Source organism: Notamacropus eugenii, chromosome 2 (assembly GCF_028372415.1).
Source record: "Notamacropus eugenii isolate mMacEug1 chromosome 2, mMacEug1.pri_v2, whole genome shotgun sequence".
Classification (NCBI taxonomy): Eukaryota; Metazoa; Chordata; class Mammalia; order Diprotodontia; family Macropodidae; genus Notamacropus; species Notamacropus eugenii.
In genome coordinates this window covers 173,251,412-173,270,595 of record NC_092873.1, presented here as the reverse complement: position 1 = coordinate 173,270,595, position 19,184 = coordinate 173,251,412, and the positions used below count along the sequence as shown (strand labels likewise).

The 19,184-nt window shown below is 37.4% G+C and overlaps 1 protein-coding gene across 4 annotated transcripts in view; it reads right to left on the bottom strand.

Annotated features, from left to right (window-relative positions):
* The window catches only part of KLHL32 (kelch like family member 32), a 296,021-nt gene that overhangs the window by 242,306 nt on the left and 34,531 nt on the right, over positions 1 to 19,184 (bottom strand). The gene's annotated exons all lie outside the window — the stretch shown is intronic.

Below are 19,184 nucleotides of genomic sequence, written 5' to 3'. Positions count from 1 at the left end.
GTTAAGTATCAAGGTTTTAAACTGTGGAATGAATAGAGGTGAAACAGGAAATACAAATACTAGAAATCAAACCTGAGTCTGTATCACACAGTATACCAACACTACATATGCTCATTGAAAGGGTCATTAGCTTTAGCTCAGAGGGAAATAGCTATGCCATGAAAGATTAAATCTGCTTCTACATATGAAATAAACAGGGAACATGAAGTGATTCCTGGTCACTATTTTATTACGTATTTCATATGTCTAAGTTTTCTGGAGAGTCAGGTGGGCAATGGCAACTCTGTCTGATTTCTCATCTGGCCACAAACCATAAACTTTTTCCCTAAGCAAATCTGTTCCTGGATAGAGGCCAGCTCCCATCTGTGTTTTCTTTCCTTTGGTACAGAGCCTTCTGAGATCTCAAAAGGCCGCTGGCATCTTTCTTTTTCCCAGGCACCCAAGCAGCAGGGTGGTAGCTACCAGAACAGTTGCAGTGACAACAGCTACAGAAGTAAACAATCTTAAAGGCAGTTGTCCACAAAGAGAGAGACAACTGGAAAGAGAGATCTTTTGATGTTGATCACATTTTTCAGTAAAGATGAAATGTAATATAGGAAATTAGCAGCCACTGCATAGAAACTGTAAATGTCCCAACAAGACTTGTGTTTACAATTGACTGTACCAGTAATAAAGCACTGGATCCTATTATCATGAAACTATAATTCTATGGTGATTAGCATTCCCTTTTCTGATACTCTGTTTGGGAATAAAATTATCTCTGCCCTACTTGATTCATGTTTATACTCTGGCTAACTTTTAACTTAAGGATGTGTATAGCAGTAAAGCAGTTAGTAAGGATGGTGAGGACTCAATCCATAAACATTTATAAAGTGCCCACTATGTGCCAGGCACTGTGCTAAGGGTCAGATACACAAAACAGCCCCTGCCCTCAAGGAGCTTACAATGTAATGGAAAAGACAACATGCAAACAAATATACACAAAGTTATAGATAGGATGAATAAAAAATAATTGAGAAGTCACAAGAATTAAAGAGCTGGTGAAGAATTCTAATAAAAGATGGGATTTTAGCTTGGATTTAAAGGCAAACAAAGTCAAGCATAGTTTAGGCCTACCCAAAACAGCAGGACAGATTTTGCCTTTTATTAGAGTTCCTGAGTATATATCTTTTCTTCTAATTGAATGTGAGTTCTTTGGTGGCAGTGACTTTCTTATTAACCTCTGTGTAAATACATGGTACCTGTTGAATACATCTAATATATACACTCAAGAAATGAGTTAACATTCATCAGTCTTGAGAGGAGAATACACACACACACATTAATAACTGGTACCCCCCAATCAACATTTTAAAAAAATAAACTAGAAAATGAATTAATTACCTAAGCTATCTATGGCTGATGTCAGAAAGGCTGTACTGTTACCATCTAGTATAAAAGCTTTTCTATATAATTCTTAACGGAGTTCAATGATGCACTTTTTTAAAAACCATAACAGTGATTTCATCAGTATAGTGGGAAATTTTATCTACCAATGCAAAGAAGTCCCTTTTCTGCACCTTCAAATCTTCAAGAGTTACCTGGGATGGGGAGAAGTTAAGTGGACTTACTCAGGGGTCCACAACCAAGATAGTCACAGGTAGAATATGAACCCAGAGTTTTCTTGTCATCATCTCTGTCCACTATTCCACACAGCTTCTCATCAATGATACTTCCTTACTGAGGTATACATTTCACATATGCACAGCTTTTAAAATTTTTCAAAGTGATTTTACATTCACTATCACATTTTATTTTCACAGCATTCCTGTGAGATCAGGGTATTTTATAGAGGAAGAAAATGGAAGCTCTGGGAGGTCCAGCACAGAATTAAGGTTTCTCACTGACAATTCTTAGTCTTTCCTAAGACCATTCATTTGTATGATAAAAATTAAGCTTCTCAGCTCTTTCCATATTTTGGAAACTATGAAATGCTACACACACACACTCTTCAAATCCCTACCCTTCTGAAGGCAACACAGACTTAATTAATGGTAGAGATACAGAACTTTAGAACAAGACTTAAGGATTAGACTTACCCTAGTTTTGAAGTTCAGATCATTATCCCCTTTTCAGCACTTTTAGTAGGAAAAAAATAGATCTGGGGTCAGAGGACTTGGGCTCAAATTCTGAGCCTGCTATTTACTTAACTAGCTAGATGCCTTTGGCAAGTTACTTTATCTGATGGTCACCAATTTCTTCATCTGTGAAATAAAGGTGTTGGACTAAACGATTTCGAAGTTCCTTTCTATCTCAATATATAATTCCATGATTTAGAAATAAGGGAAAGTTTCATAGGAGAAATGGCATGTAAGTTAGAGCCTGGAGGAGAAAGATTCAACTGGTGAAGATGAGGACTCCATTCTGGGTATAGGGGCAGCATGAATGGGGGACAGCTGGAACAAAGTTCATTAAGAGAACTAAGGTGAAATAAAGATGGAAAGGCACCTTGAATCCAGTTAACAGAGTACCTCAGATAATGAATTTGCCCTTCCCTAAACTTAATTGTCACTGAAGATAAGAAAAGCACAAGCAACAAAGGGGACAGAATTCTGTCATTTCGTTACCATCAGTTACCTACTCTTGGCAAAATAATCAGTGCTACAATTATAAAAATTTTGAGATTTCTTTGTCCTTTTAATCATCATGAAAATTTTCACCGCAGAACTTCTCAACTCTCATTTTTCAAAATTGGTCTCTCCATCTCTATAGCTTCAACACTAAAATTTCCAGGCATTTTCCTTGTATACTAATTATTCTTGAAAGTTCTCTTTCACTTTTTATTAGATTCTCTTCTGCACAAAACCCCATCTCCTTAATATTAATGAGCATAGTCTCAGAAGAATCAAAATAATAGGTAACTCAAAGGGCAACTTATTTATCTACAAAGACTTCTACACAAATAACCACGTGAGAGCAATCAGCAAAGCTGTGTATGACCAGAAACATAAGTGGGCTGGTCAAGGAGGGAAGAGTACAGATAACAAATGAGCAATGTGGCAGCCCAGACTATTCAAAGGACTAGAAGAAGGCCCCTATTCACTGGTTAAATGAATTGGTTAACGAGCATCTATTAGTTACTTACTACGCGGCAGACTCTGTGCTATTTGGGATACAGATTAGCATATGAATACAAAAATCAGACAATCCTTGCCCTTTAAAAGCTTACATTCTCCTAGAGAGATTCTGTTCTTTCTTGGATAAGTAAACACATGATATATACAAAATAAACACAAATTGTTCTGGAATGGGGGGGAAGCACTAAAAACTGGGAGAATCATCAGGAAAAGCCTCCTGAAGGATGAGGCTCTTAGATGAGGGAAGCTGAGTTTTCAAGAAGCAGAGTTGAATAGGGAGTAAATTCCAGGCAAAGGAAACTCACCTGTGCATAGGAACACAGGTAGGAGATGGAACACTGTGTGCAAGGAGCAACAAGAAGGCCAGTTTGATTGGAGACAAGATATGTAAAGAGGAATAATAAGTAATCAGCCTAGGAACATAGGATCACGCCAGACAGAGCAGTAGACTAGAGTCAACAGAACTAGGTTCTCTATGAAGGATTCCTCAGTAGGCATAGATGGACATCACACAGGATGAAAAGGCATGGATGTGTTATAATTTCCACCCATGCAAGAAGTACTCACAAGAGCTCATGAGACCATTAAATTATTAGGGGGGAAAATGTGTCATATTACAACTGCTAAATTGGAAGGTTTGTGGAGGTGGAAAGTATATCTTATTTAACTTTGAATTACTTTTAGACCTAACACACAATTACACATATTTAGGTATTCTTAACCCTATTCAAAACACAACATCTATTTGTCACTGCACACTGCAGATTTTCTGTTGATATCTTCCCACAGGTTCCCCACTGAAGACCTAGCTAACAGTCTGGAGAGAGTTCACTTGGTTTTTTAATGCCAAGGTACCACCTCAAGCTGTCCATTTCTATCCTGTCTTTGCTTCTTCCCTACATGACTCACCCAACTCATTTCCTGCTTCAAATGTATCTTCAGTGCATTTTTCTAGTACAAATCGCTACTGGTAACACGCAGAAGCAGAGTTCCAAATATCCTGTGCCTTTTTACTGCACTTTGGGCTATCTGTGCTTATAATTCTTCCAGGATCATGTCTTTTCATGAGTCACTGTCAATGTAATGTCACAGCAACAAAACTAATGTAAAAAGATGAACTTCTTCAGAAGCAAGCACTCTGGGATCCTCAGAAGTACTTTTCCTAAATGCAATCAAGCCTGTTCTCCTCTTTCTGTTCACTTCTCAGCCCTGCTCACCACCCATCTGTAGGACGTGTACAAAGCATGCACATTAACAAACTAATTCATTGAACTGCATAGATCCACGTGCATGGAATGGTTTGGGCAATGCGCATTTTGCATCTGCTTAATTTTCCACTGTGGAAAATTAGGTCCGTTTTCTTTCATGTTGTCGTTGATTACACTGAGAGAGCTTTATTGCTATTCTAGGGTTTAATGTAAGACAAGGCCACCATCAGCTCTTAAGTGCTTCCCACAGGTCAGGTACTGTGCCCAGGTAGATAAATGGCACAGTGCATACAGAGCTAGGCCTGGAGTCAAGAAGACCCAAGTTTAAACTCAGTCTCAGATGCTTATTAACAGTATGGCCCTGGGCAAGTCACTTAACCTCTATCTGCCTCAGTTTCCCCAATTGTAAAATGGGACTTATAAGGGCATCTACTTCATAGGGTTGCAGTGAAGATGGAATGAGATAATATTTGTAAAGCATTTAGCAATAGTCCCTGTACATAGCTGGCACTTAATACATGCTAGTTCCCTTTACTAACCTCACGCACCTACTCCCAACATCCCCCAAGGGCTGTAGATATAAATACGTGACAAAAGAAATAAAGTCTCTGCCCTCATTCTAATGGGGGTAAGGCAATATTAGCAAATAAAAACATTTAGAAAACCTGTGACTCAGGCAGGAAACCTTTTGTTTGGCTATAGGACAAAATTTCATAAGATGATTGGATCCCAGGGATAATTTTGTCCAACAAACACTCATTTTCCTGAGAAGAAAAAGTAAAGTGACTTGCCTATGATCACACAATAAAGTAGCAAAGATGTTCTCTAACTCCTAATTTACTCTTTTGTCTGAAGCGTGATGTCATATTTCCCTGGATATTGGTCTTCTCTCCCACTGTTCTCCAAGTCAAACCTACTTCAGTCAGGTAAGTCACCTCACTAGCCTCTCTGCACATGATACCATGCTTTGCTTTAGAAAAAAACAAAAAACAATGATGGTGAGAACTACCATTCCTACAGCGCTTTAAATCTGGCAAAGCATTTACATATATTATCTCACGTGATTTTCATGACAAGACTAATGAGGTAGGTATTGTTATTGTTATCTCCATTTTACAGATAGGGAAACTGAGACCCAAAGACATTAAGTGACTTGCCCAGTTAGTGCCCAGTGGTGGAATTAATACTAAAGTCTTTCTGACTATAAGTCTAGCACTCTACCCACAATATCATACTAACTCCACCTAAGTTTGATAAGCCCTTGTCAAAGGAATGAGCAAATTACATATTTAAAAAGGAGAAGCCAAATGGTTCAGCTGAGAACAGATTTTGAAGCACCTGAGTGCCTGATGACCAATTTGTGCATTATCCTAAAAACAACAGGAAACTTTTGAAAATGTCTGGGCAAAGTAAGGAAATGATGAAAGTAGTATTTTGAAAAGACTGTTATTCAACTGAAAAAATGAAGATAATGCAAACCAAACTATCTGATCATTTTAATTATTACACCTTTTTACTATAAAATCCAAAATTGCAAATGTCCTTTTTAAAAATATGAATTTGAACCTTTTTATGTTCAGAGTTACAAAAGCTCGGGTAATCTATAATAGCAATATTAATTACAATAATAGTAGAAGAAGAAGAAAGAGGAGGAGGAGAAAGAAGGAGGCAAAACAACATTTATACAGCACTGTAAGGTTTGTATAGCACTTGTACACATATTATCTCATTTGATCTAAAATAATTCATTTTGTAAAGGCCAACCAAAATTAAATTTAATAATTTTTTTTAAATTTATAGACCTGTGTATTTTATGTAAATATTTCTACAGGTCAAATTCGAGTATTTCCATTATGTAATGTTTAAATGTATGAACGTGTGATTCCCAGACAGAACTTGAATCAGAGGCAAGATGATTAAATTCAGATTCCTAAGAGCTATAGAATGCCAGGCTCACATTATTTTGGAACCAAATGAATATTTCTTCCTCTAAGATCTCAAGTCAGTGATGGTGCTTTTTCTTTCCTATGTATTTCCTTAACTATGTACATGTTATATGACTCCAGTAGAATAAAAACTCCCTAAGGGCAGAGGACTGTTTCAGATTTGTTTTTAACTTCCCAATGCCAAGCACAGTGCCTTATACGTAAGAGACGTTTGATAAGTAATTGTGGAATTGAACTGAGAGGAACATCTGAAATATACTATGTTGCCAATAACATTCTGACTGCATGATTGGTTTCATGTGACATCTGTGGTGCTGACTCTGTCTAGGCAGCTTCACCCAGCTTCATGCCCAGTAATGGTCATGTTCACAGGATGCTGTTGTCTGGGGGGAAAGCTGAGAGAAAGACCTCCATCTAGGTACGAAGGAGCTTTACAGCTCTGCTCAAACATACTCTTTTCCTGCTGCTTAGCTCCAACCTGAAGGTGGTGTGTCTGGTCCCCAGCCTCTCCATCTCTGCTCTCAGGTCATTATAATCACTGTTATATGGCACCTATTATGTGCCAGGCACTGTGCTACCATGTAGGAGGGAGAGAATGGTATAGATGAACTACCTTTAGTTTGGAGGTGCCAGTTCTAGCCCCACTGAAAACAGACTGATAAGCTACCTAAGTTTATACATATTATCCTACCCCTAGCATAAAAAAGTCAGTGGGTTGTCCTAGTACACTTCCTTAATTATCCCTACTTCCTATTCCTTTAGGTGTCTCCAGTTAAGTCCACATGGCTCTCCCTTTCTGGGGTCTTCACTTAAACATGACTATTGCTTTCAGCACTCAGTGGACAATGTCTCAAAGTATTTTTATTCCCAATAAATCTCATACTGCAACAGAAAAAATGTTAAATAAGTAATGCACACAAAAAGCCACTTGAATTTCCTTCCCAACATGAATTTCCAGTGCCTACAAAGTAACTTCATACTTTAAGTATGAAATTTTAAAAAGCATGAGAAAATTACTTTGGATTCCCCCAACCTACATTCACTTCTCATGAAGAAATAATGCTATTAACAGTTACATTTATTACATTTTAGGGTTCAGTAAACAATTTAAATAATTATAATCTCATTTGATCCTCCCAACAAGCCCCTGAAGTAGGTGCTATGATTAACTCCATTTGACAAATGAGAAAACTAAGAGAGGTTAAGTGATTTATTTGCCTAGAGTCACAGAACTAGTTAGTACTGCAAGCATGATTCAGTCAGATCTTCCTGACCCCAAGGTGGGCAGTCCATCCACTACAATACTGAGACGCCTTAAACTGTCTCCTTTAGATCTCACAATAGCCCTGTGAAGTTATTACTCACTTCATATAGGAGGAAAAGGATGCTGAGAAAGGTTAGGTGACAAAGGTCACACAGACAGGAGTGACTGTTGAAGGACCCAAGCCCAAGTTTCTCATTTCTAATTCTAGTTCTCTCTTCACTACACCAACCTGCCTCTACAAAGCAAGGTCCATTCATATAGTTGGGCAAATGAGTCGGTTTGATTAGCTGGAGAACAAGATAATATCGAGCCAAGTCATTGCATTAGAAGAGATTAAACAAAATGAAATTTCCATAGAAAAAGACTGCTGCAACTCTTGCTTCCTTCTGAAAATTCCATTCATGTATGCATTCATTCATTCATTCAAAAAACATTAAAGTGCCTACTACGTGTAGTGTATTGTGTTGACGGTATGATTCATCATTCTATCAACTGTAAACCTCAGATGATTACCAACTGGAATCTTCTCCAGCTCCATGACAACTGAGAGTCACAGCAATTCAATTCACTAAAGTACTCTATGATCCTGGAGGGCCTACTCAATTACCTGAGAAAAATTAAGTTGTACTTGAAATATTCACAGTTAGGTTGTTGTTCATCCTTCAAGCTTTAAGAGCACCATGATTTCAGGAGGGTGGTGCCCTGACTTGCAAGTAGATGGGATTTAAGTGAGGGAGGGCTGTGCAAAGCCTCACTTTCTCTTCCAGAACCATCTGGGTCCAGCAGCAAGATACAGATCAGGAACACTGGAGATGGCCCCTTACACTTAAGTATATTTTACGGACAGTATCCACGCAAATGGATTTTGTTCTTCAAAGTAATTACTCTGAGGAGACAAAGGCAGCATCTTTGAAGTTGCTCTTCCAGAATTACCTGCTGAGCCAGCTTATCAGCCATTAAAGAAAATCAGTTTCATTTTATTATCTCACTTCATTTTGTTCTCTCTCCCTTTCTCATCTCCTTTAAAGCAAAAATAGCTTCAACCAGGGGTGAGGAACCTGTGGCCTCGAAGTCACAGGTTCCCAACCCCTCACAATCCTTGGCTTGGAATGGTTTTAAGCTGCTTCTAAAAATCAAATTCATCATAAAGGGACAGTGAGTTTACCACCACTGGGGATGTTCACAAGACTATGCCATGGACCCTGAAATTAATTTTATAAAAGGGGTTCTGAAATTTTTCAAGCAATGATGACATCACAGGAAAAAAAAAAACAGAGTCTTCCAGCCCCTGTCTTCTTTGAAGAGGATGATATACATATATATGGATAAGTTTTGAGATTTTAAAACTAAATCTAATTATTTTATTGCTACCCCCATATAGTATGTGCAACAATCTTCCACTAAGCAAAATATTTTCTTAACCAATAAGCCTTTCTCCAACCATGCCAGATAAAAGAGTATTTATCATAATTTAAGTAACAATAATAATACTAACATGTGTATAGTGCTTACTATGTGCCAGGCACCGTTCTTTACAATTACTATCTCATTTGATCCTTATATAACAACCCTGGGAGGCAGGTGCCACTATTATCCCCATTTTAAGAATAAGGAAATTGAGGCAAATAAAAGTTAAGTGTCCCGGGTCACCAAGCTAGTGAATGTCTAAGGCTGGATTTAAAACTCAAGTCTTTTGGACTCCAAGAGTTCTATCCACTGAGCCACCTAGCTTCCCCAAGAAGTACAGAGTAAGTTGCAATTTCCAGAAAGCAAAGTGCCTAAGATCTTTCCTAAAAGTGATAATTCACAAAAATGAGCATATCACATTTCAGGTTTTTAAAATTATCTTTGATAAATAGAAAAAGAGAGAGGAAAAAGTTGGGAGGAAAGTCCTGCGTGTTAGAAACCACTGTAGCAAGCATTTCTCTAGCTCAATCAGACTAAAATTACAGTCTTTCATTTTACAGCTTTACTGGTAGCTACTGCTGTTATTATCATGGCTGATATTTGCATAATACTTCCAGTTACAAAGTTCCTTACATACATTTTCTCATACTGTCTTTGCAATAATCTGGTGCAGGGGCTAGGACAACCATTATTTCAATTTCACAGCAGAGGATGCCAAGGCTCAGAAAAGTTAAATGCCTGGGGCTACCTGGAAGACCTGGAATTCCAACCTAGTCTTCTACTTCCAATCCCAGGGTTCTCTCCATTACACCAGATTGTCCCTAATAGGACCTTGCCAGGTATCAAAATCAATTAGTACATGATCACACATTAAAACTTTTTGTACCCGAACTACCATAATATTATTTCTTTTTTCACTTGGGACAAGGCAATAATCACACAACACTGAAAAAATCTAGGAGCACTATACCATTTGAGGATGCTCAGACCCCAGCTGAAAGTCCCTTTCCTATCTCTATCACTTTGCATCAAAATTACTCATAGAACAATAACTTGTTCTATGAACAAGTTAGTACAATGATATTGAATTCTGTCTTCTTTGGGGAATCAAAAATAGAGAAATTTAATAAAATAGGATCAACTGCATTTAGAAGGAGTTATTTCACCAGGCTCTTCAAGTTGAGAGGATAGTAAGGGTAGTAAGTTCCCCCTTCCCAGAGATCTTCAAGCAGCTATTGGAGGTCCAGAAAAGAAAATTCTTGCGACTAGAGTCCTTGACACTCTCAGATGATGTCAATGTTAAAAACTGATGTAATTTCATTAATGGAAATGTCATTAATGAAAAGGCATTATCATCTTGCTCTGCTGCTTCACCATAAGGACCATGGAACTTTTTCATTTGCCTTGTAGATGAAACCTTCCATATGTCCCTCATTAAAGCTCTCTGTGTGCAGGAAAGGGCTTACTTTTCTGTTTGTATCCTCAGCACTTAGCACAATGCTTTTCACAAAGTAAGCACTTAAAAATGCTTCATTCATTCATTCATTCATATGATCTCACTCCTCACATGTTCTTTCCCAGTTCTCCCTCTACCTGACTGTTCTTTCTCAGTCTCTCACTGAGTTAATCATGTCCCATGACTATGCCCTTGCCTTTCCTTCTCTTTAAAATTACTCCCTTGGAAATTTCTATTGCTCTCATGAGTTCAATCATTACTGTTATTCTCAAGTCCCTATTTCCAACCAAATCTCTTTCTTGAGTTACTGCATTGCATTTCCATCTGCCTGGTGGACATCTCTACCTACGTGTATGACAGGCTTCTCAACTCAACATGTCTAAAACTAAATTCATCACCCATTCCCCAAACCTGTACCTCTCCTACCCTATAACTGTTAATGTCATCAACATTAACCTAATCACTTCAGACTGTTTTCTCTTCCTTCCCCCTTCCTTCCCTTCAAGTTCTTTCCATTCTACCTCTCAAGAATCTTTTACAAATATACCATCCTCTCCATTCATACAGTCATCACCCTAATTCATAACACTTTTTCTTTTCTTACCTAGACTGTCACAATAGTCTCCTAACTGGGCTCCCTGCATTCAAGCTCTCCCCTTTCCAATTCATGCTTCATACAACTGCCAAAACATCTCTCATACCTGGACGTGTCATTATCCTGCTCAAAAATCTTTTGTGACTCACCTGGGATATCACAAATGCCTTAGCCTGGGATTTAAGGCTCTCCACAATATGGTCTCTACCTATTTTTATCATTATTCCTCTTAAAATACTGTTTCAGCCAAATTGGACTATTAGCTCTTCCCTTATCTCATTTTGCTATTTTTCTGCTTCCATGTATTCACACAGATCATCCCCGCTCCCATGACTGGAATGTAGTGACTCATTTCCACCTTTTGAGGTCTTTCTCTTTCCATGGGGAGGGGGTGGAGAATGGGAATGGGACTCTTCTATGAAATTACACTCAATACCTACTCCCCCCAATGAAAATCATCTCTCCTTTCACAAATTTTCCATTTTTTTCAAGATCTTTCAGGCAGAGGAAGCCGTGTGTGTTGATCTTCTGATTTCTCTATATTTTCTTTGAAGTTTAGGGTGCTAACTCCCCTGAACTACGTCAATGATATATGTACGTGGTTAAAGAAATGACACACGTGCTTTTTTTCCCTTGTTTTGAATTTGTTTTTAATATTCATTTCTAAACAACCGTGAGTTCCAAATTCTCTCTCTTCTTTGAGCCCCTTCCCCATTCATTGAGAAGGCAAGAAAGGATATTCACTATACGTGTATAATCATGCAAAACATATTTCCACATTAGCCATGTTACAAAAAAAAGCTAGAAAAATAAAGAAAATGAAAAATTATAAAAATTATACTTCAATTTGAACTTAGTTTGTCAGTTCTCTCTCTAGAGGTAGATGGCATTTTTCATAATGAGTCCTTTGGAATTATCTTGGATTTTTGTTTTGATCAGAGGTACCTAAGTTTTTCCATGGTTGATCATTATTACAATATTACTGTTACTGTATACAATTTTCTTCTGGTTCTGTTCACTTCACTTTGCATCAGGGTATTCCCAGATATTTGTGAAACCATCCCACTCATCATTTCTTTTTTTTAATTATTATTTATTTTTAGTTTTCAACATTTACTTCCGTAAGTTTTAAATATTCTTCCTCTCCCTCCCCAAGAAGGCCTGCAATCCAATATAGTCTCTACATATACATTCCTATTAAACATACTGTCACATTAGTCATCTTGGATAGAAGAATTATAAGGAATGGGAGAAACCATGAGAAAAGAAAAACAAAACAAGAAAATAATCTGCTTCACTCTACATGCAGACTCCATATTCTTTCTCTGGAGGTGAACGACATTTTCCATCATGAGTGCTTTGGAATTGTTTTAGATTCTTGCATTGCTGAGAAGGGCTAAGTCTAACAAAATCAGTCATTGAAGGCTGTGGCTGTTACTGTGTACAATGTTCTCCTGGTTCTGCTGCCTTTACTTAGCAGCAGTTCATAACAATCTTCCCAGGTATTCCATTACATTCATATACCACAATTTGTTCAGCCATTACCCAACTGATGGGCATCCCCTCAATTTCTAATTCTTTGCCAAGAAAAGCTGCTATAAATATTTTTGTACACATATGTCCTTTTCCCTTCTCTTTTATCTCTTTGGGATACAGACTTAGAATTGGTATTCTCGGATCAAAGGGAATGAAGTTTTGTAGCCCTCTGGGCATAGTTCCAAACTGTCTGTTAAAAAGGCTGGACCAGTTCACAACTCCACCTAGAGTGCATTAATGTCCCAATTTTTCCACATGCCCTCAAGCATCTGTCATTTTCCTTTTGGTGCCAGAGGTTTGATTTGTTTAAAAAACTCCTCATGAGGAAAATGACTGATGATAACTGAAGATCATCTGGTCCAAAGAGATCTACCAGTGCAAAACATTTATTACTCTGCAGATTATAGCCCTGGAGAGATGAGAAGGGCACTCAAAGTTGAAGTGCTTAGCCAGGGTTAAATAGCCAGTATGTGTCAGAGTTAGCATATATAAAATCAGAACTTTTGGATCCAGGTCTTCTTGACTCGAAATCCAGCTGTCAATATACTATGCCATGATGCCTCTCAAACACTAACATGAAGACTAAAATGCCATACTTTTTGATATCTTTGAGAGGAGACCCAGTTGTCCTCTCAGTGTGTTCATACAACCAAAATACTATTTTCAGAGATAGGAAAACGGAAAAGGATTGGATCTGTCTGTCTTTTGTCACATTCTAAAATGACTCATTTATTTTCTATATGTTGCAAATCCACTTACTAGACTATAAAGACCCTTAAGAAAAGGCCATATTACTTTTTTCACCTTTGCATCACCAGTGCTGAGCACAGTGCTTTGCACATACAAGATTCTTTCAAAAGATTTATTAAATTAGGATGATGGATGATTGCCACTTTGCTGAATTCTTCTTTCACAGTTCAAAATAATATTTTAATTGAGAAAAAAATTCAAAAACTAAGTACAGAAAAAATAGCAAAGTTGTATTTTTGAAATCACATGTGCAATTATGTTGAGAACACTTATAAACAATTTTGAAGTATTAGTCACATCAGGGAATTTTTTAGAAGCAATCTTCTAAGATTTGCTAAGCACACTATGAAAGATGGAAATGACTCAGACCAAAATCTTGCATTGAGGCAGTTAGATGGAAAACATCATATTCTCTCAACAATCATAAAAACTGCAGTTTTAAGATGAAATGGTCAATATTAGTCAATTCTTTGGTGGTCAGAGGATCAAAATTTTAAATGAAGCTAGATCATATGGTTCTCAGGTTCTAGGTTCCAGGGAAGTAAGATAGCAGAATCTTAAACAGTATCTTCAAGATGGTGCGGACAACTGATCAAGTCTAAACACTTAGAGCACTTATTTAAGTATAGGAATGCAAGAATACTAAGGACCATCTCAAAGTTGAAGGGCTTAGAAAATTTTCTATATTACACTATGTGACTTAAAAATATTTCAAATGACTCCATGGATTTTTTGGTGTAAGCTGGAGGTGGAAAAGACAAAGAAGAGGAGGAGAATTCAGTTTGTTTTTCTAGGTTTAGTCAATAGGCTTGGGTGGGTTTCACAAGTAGGAGGGTGGATTTCAGAGGGAATAATATGGTGGGAGGCTTTTTTACATGCATGACAAATCCATCAGTTTTCATATCTGGCAGTGATGGAAGAAGGTTCTCTCTTTTATGAATTCTACTTCTTCCCATTTAACAAAATCTAAGATCAAGCAGATTTACTGACAAAGAATTGCATGATATTCTAAGATGCAATTTCATTTTGGCTGCAACCTTACTCATATAATTTCCCATTATTATAGTAGTCTTCAAGAATATCATCTTCACTGTGTAGTCACAGAAAGCCATAAGTATACTATGAAATATGAAATGAAAGTATATTATGAAAACTATGAGTATAGTTTCAAAAATGTTGTAGGTATTTTTTTCTATGTAAAGGTCTACATCAGTTTAAAAAAATGTCACTGTAAGATAAGAAATTTCTAAAGTCTTTGCTTGCATCACATGTTAGTGTTCCATCTAAAAAAAATCCACTTTGCCTCTGGAGAAATCACTCAAGTTGTCATGTTTAACTTATGATGATGACTGTAAGCCTAAATCACTAAAATTTAGTACCATTAGTCTTCAAGGGCCCAGGGTAATCGCCATGCCAGAATAAGGCATTAGCATGGAGACTTCTATGGAAGTAAAAATAGAAATATTGCCTGGATAACATGTAATTTATAATAAAAAATTCAAGAAATTCAGTTCATTAATTTGGGAACTCTGATATGTAGGTCAAAAACAAAAGTTTCAATGACACTGGAAATACATGAAAACGAAAATATGTGTTTAAATTGTTGTGAGAATCAAACAAGGTAATGTACGTAAACTGGTTCACAAATCTTAAAGCATGATATAAATATCAATTAGTTTATCATAGTTTTAATTTGAGCAATGCATATTCTCATTTCTCTCATGAAGCAAAATCCTGTTATTGCAAATCCTTCTCCTAAGAAACAAAGCAGCAAGGGGCTTAAAATAAAGGAGTCAAGAAAAAAGAAAGCATCCTATTCTGGTTGACTGTGAGCTGTGTTGTTCCACAGATCTGGTGGCTACAGCGATAGTGAATATATTGTTCTCATTACAATACAGAAAACCAATACTGAGGCTGATCAGTTTGCTGACCTTCTAAGTCAGCAGTCTAAAAGGTTCTTTGAAACAATGTTAACATATTGTTCTATTTCTCATTTAAAAACATAGTTTTCTTACTCTTTAAGGCAAGTTACTAACTTCTTTGCATCTAGGGAATAAGCATTTTCAGATATTATTAAAATAAAATCGTATTTTCAGATACACTAATAAAATCATAAAGAAAAAATTTACCTGGACTAACAGCAGTGGGTATTTTCCTTAATATAAACAGGTAAGCCTTAAATCTATGCTTTGTCTGGTAGGCAACATTTTCAATTATTTAAGCACTAGTTAATATAGCTAGTGTCAACATGATCAGCAATTACTGCCTTAATAATCACAGGGATTTGATTCCAGCTGCTCTGATCTTTGATACAACAGGGAACAACCTACAGGAAATAACTTGACATGGAAAGCCTACAGCAGGAGTAGTATTGATTCTGGGGGGGTTTTTCCTATGAACTTTCTACTACTGGCCATCAAGGCCAGAAACATATGTGACAAAATGGTACAACAGACTCCATGATCCTAAACATAGATCACCTCACAAGTTGTCTGTAAAATTACTAAAGTATGTTTCCATAACTCTTCCAACATTGATTATTCCCATCTTTTTTCATTTCAGTCAATTTGCAGGATCTGCAGTTTCAGAAGCAAACTAATACACTATTGGTGAAGCTGTGAACTAGTCCAATCATTCTAGAACGCGATTTAAAATGATGCAGGGAAAGCAATTAATCCAATTTAATCCAGAGATCTCACAGCTAGGCATATTTAGTTAAAAGGAAGTCAGAGATAAAAATGAAAGCTCAATAAACACTAAAATATCAATAGCAGCACTTTCCTAGTGGCAACGAACTATAAACAAAGGAGATTACGACCAGTGGAGGACAGCTAAAATAAATGTGGTACATGAATGTGATGGAATATCATAGCTATATGAGGATTATACAGAATATAGAGAAGCATGGAAAGATTACATGATCTTATATAATCAAAGAAACACAACAGCGATATGGTATATACAAGGACTTTAACAATGTAAATGGAAAGACAACAAAAATGAAAAGCATGTACAAATGACCAAACTTGGTCCTAAAGAAGAGGTTTTCAGAGGCTGGTCGTTATGGATATAAACTCCTGCAGTACTGCCAGCCTGGACTGATTTAATGGGTAGCGGCTGACCTGCTTTTTCCCCTTGGTTTCTTTTTTTACTCTTTGTTATAATGGATGGCTCCCTAGGTGAGAGACTGAAGGGGGAAATACTGGGGAAATAAAGGCAATATTAGAAACAAAATCATCAATCAAGTTTTTACAAATTTAAAACTGAAACAAAAAATTAGTATGTTCTGAATTTGTAACAAATGGTTTTCAAGTCTTTATTTGGAGAAACTACTTGCAGAAATCACATTTCTAATATACTACTTATTAGTATATCAATTCAAAAGCAGAAAAAAACAACTAGGCACTCAGTGAACTACAAAATAACACTCCTTCTCCCACAAATTGGGTGGTAGCCTGAAATGGCATGGCAGAGGAAGCCAGAAAGATCCAGGATCACATCCTGCCTCTAAAACTTACCAGCTGTGTGACCAGGGGAAAGTCATTTAGGCCCAGGTCTTGCTGGGCCTCAATTCCCTCATCTGCAAAATAAAGTTAATAATACTGGTCATACCTACCTCCATGAGACAATGTACATAAAGCACTCAGAAAACTGAAGGCAGCAGGTGAACGTCAGTCATTATTAAAAGGCAGCTTAAGGGAATAAAATTCTCCTAGGGGTTATTTATATGTGCCATGAAGTTGACGCTGTGTGGACAAAGCCAGGGAGTACTGCTCATTTCTAGACATTCTTTTATCATGTACTCAACAATCATTTATGGAGAATATTTTTGAGAGCTACAAGAATCTACCTGGCATAATGGAAGAAACTTGGGATTGTAGCACCAGTTGTCACCACTTAGGTGTGTGTCCTTGCCAAGCTCTTTTATAATACCTCTGTCCTGCCCATTGTACCCAAGGCAGAGCTCCCAAATCAACCTGGGATTGTAGCGCCAGTTATCACCACCTGGGTGTGTACCCTTGCCAAGCTCTTTTGTAATACCTCTGTCCTGTCCACTGAACCCAAGGCAGTGCTCCCAAATCTTTCTCCTCAATTATTCCACCCTCTCCTGACCGCTTATTTATAATAGCTGCTTTTAACTTTTGTACCATTTCCTGCACAGGCCAACCTATTCCACAATTCTTCAGGAAAAAAGAGGCCACAAAAACAACTAAATCAACCCTGTCCACTACACTGGTGTGCAAGATCCTTGTCCAGGACCCCCTAAGTTGACTGAAGTGGTTTATCTCCAGTAACTAGTCATTTGCACAAGAAAAGGATGATGAATTAAACATTACCACAATCATTTCCCACTAAGCATATACATTAGCTTAACACAGAATACACCATAAATACAAGCCTGACACAAGTAATATAGCTTCATGTGCCATGTAGTCTAATCATTAGTTTGATACATTGTGCAGCTCCCTTAAGCAAGTCTCCCAAACCTTACCCTAATAGTTACACAAAAGCAGATGCATCCTGTCAGCCAAAGGCCCCTGGCATCCTATCTTAGAAAGAGCAAATATTAGCTTGACAGGCAATACAGCCTCCTTAAGCTTTATAAGAAGCCCTTATGCATTCCAGAGCAAAGCCCCTTAGCCCTAGCAAGGATAATTATACCAACTCCATCTACCCTAACAGGATATTGTGGAGAAAGCACTTTAAAAACCTTAAAGTGCTTGAAAAATATTATATTATACCCATGTTGTAGATGAGGAAATGAAGTTCATAAAGGTTAAGTGACTTGCCTAGTGTGTCCTTTAATATCAGAGAATCAGATGCTTTATTAGCCTGTAAATGGGTTCTAAGGGTCCTAGTCCTATAATGACTCTATTTACCTTTTTTTGGTATATATACATAGCCCTGTTTTTAAGTAATCAAGTATTTATTAAGAGCCTACTATATTTAAGGCATTTTGCTATGTACTAGTAATACTAGTATAAAGAATGAAAAATTTCCTAGTAATGAACTTACATTTGTTCAATGGGAACAAATCATCTAGATTCCTATTCCTCCTGACATCAGACAGGCATGTCCCACCTTCCCCTCTCCCTTCACCTTCCATATCCCAGCTCCTGTCTTGCGTCTCTTTTAGAGATGTCGAGCAAGGCTATTTGGGGAGAAAAGAAATCTCCTAATCGTCCGGGATCAGCCCAGCCATGAAGTAATTACAGATGATATGATGGACAGTGCTTCTTTTTCCCAGCACTCAGATCCTGCTAAGTAGTAATGACAAAATTTGTTGATTTACTTACCCCTTCATCTACATACAACACGAACAAAGGTCCTAATTCTCCTCATCAGCCTAGAGATCACTGCCTATGACAGACACGAGCCTAATATGGAGTCAACACAGGGGCACTTAGCTCAGAACAGGAGCTTAAAGGATTAGACATTCAGAGCTAGAAGGGATCTTAGAAGTCACCAAGAATACCCAACCACCACCACTTGATAGAGAGGAAATTAGACAAAAGGAGTTAAGTTCCTTTCCCAGGGTCACACAGGTAGTATCTAAGTTGAAGCCTAAAGAATATGAGGGTTTTACAATCTGAGATAGGAATGGCAGAGTTAGTTCAATGGCATGGTAGTTTGGGAGAATGTTTTAGATGTAATTTATCTAAAATGTAGGGAAAAAATTTTTGACTAAGTTTCTTACACAATTTTAACAAAAAGCTAGAGAGATGCAGATGAGATGAGTATCATTAAGTAGGCTGGGAAATAGCAGAATGTCCAGGTTCATAGAAGAATCATTACTAGTTTCTTGTCAACTTGGAAATAGGCTTCTAGTAGAAAGGCTCAAGGATCTGTGCTTATCTTCGGGCTGTTTACATTTTTATCAGTAACCTGGAATGGGATAGACTGCA